We start from the raw sequence: 1,245 nt of genomic DNA on the forward strand, positions 1-1,245 counted from the left end.
GATAAAACCGCGATAGCATCAATTCGTTTTTTTTGTCTGTCGCTTAATGTGAGCCTTTGGCCTCCTATAAATCAGGCATTTGCTCATTTGCTCACTATTTTTCCTTCCTCCTTCAATTCCTCCTTCAACGTTCCAGCTCTATACTTATTCCTTCTCTCCCAGAGAGAAAGGCTTGTATCCACTTTCTTAATACGGAGGTCCTTCCTACGCCCCTCGCAGATCTCTTAAGGCTCGACCGACTACTTACACAGCCGTTTTCTCGTTGGCATCTCCCTCGTCTTCCAGGACACCTGCTTCCGGGCGAATCTTCTGGTAGATAGAGGGGAAAGCGCCCTCGCAATCGTACTTTTCACGCATCTTGTCATAGAGTGCGTGGTTGAACATGAGCCTGAACTCCTTCTCGTCCATAAAAGTGTCTGCGTACAGGCATTGGTAACTTGTGACACACAGAAAAAGGAAGGAAGGGATCGTGAGAAAAGAAGCTTGACGTTGGGCGTCAGGAATGGGGCATGGGGCTGATGAATCTAGGAGATGCAACCATCCTCAGGGATTTTTCTTACCCTCCTACATCCCGTGTGTACTTCTCCATGGCCCTAATGCGGGCCTTGGCATCCCAAGCTTCTTTTCGACGGACTTTGTCCGGAACTATAGGAGGAAGAGGAAGGCGGGCGAAGTCCGCGATAGGAAAGAGAATTCATCTTGGCAATCTTGGTACCCTCAACCCGCGACGACACAGTCTGAACTCACCTCCATAGACACCCAAGTCGAAGAACATTTGGCAGTTCTTGCCAGGAATCTTCTTTGTGGGATTGCGAAGGAAACCTTCATGAGCAGGCCCGTGGTCGAAGATAGCGATTGGGAAAATAAGAAGAGGATAGATCTCGAACCACTCGTGGAACAGGTTGATGGAATGTGCCATTTCGTCCACGGGGATGATGCTGGGAACAGGGGGTAGATGTGGAGTTTGCGTGAGAGTGTTTACAGGGTCCTGAAGGAGCGCGCCTTCCTAAATACGATGCCCTCACTGGACTCACATGTCTTGAACCACGTGCTTGTAGACCACCTCTCGCCTGATCTGAGGGGTCATGGTCAATTTGATAAAGGAGACCTTGGGCGCTCCCAGCCAGCCCAGCAGGCACCGGTAAAGGGGATGGTTTCCGAAGGGGATCAAGTCGCGCAGCTCCCAGAAGATGGAGCGAGTGAAACGGTGGTGGTAGTGTCGGACAGGGATATACTCGTCGAAGG

The sequence above is a fragment of the Nannochloropsis gaditana genome (genome assembly GCF_000240725.1).
Source record: "Nannochloropsis gaditana CCMP526 unplaced genomic scaffold scaffold105, whole genome shotgun sequence".
NCBI lineage: Eukaryota > Eustigmatophyceae > Eustigmatales > Monodopsidaceae > Microchloropsis > Microchloropsis gaditana.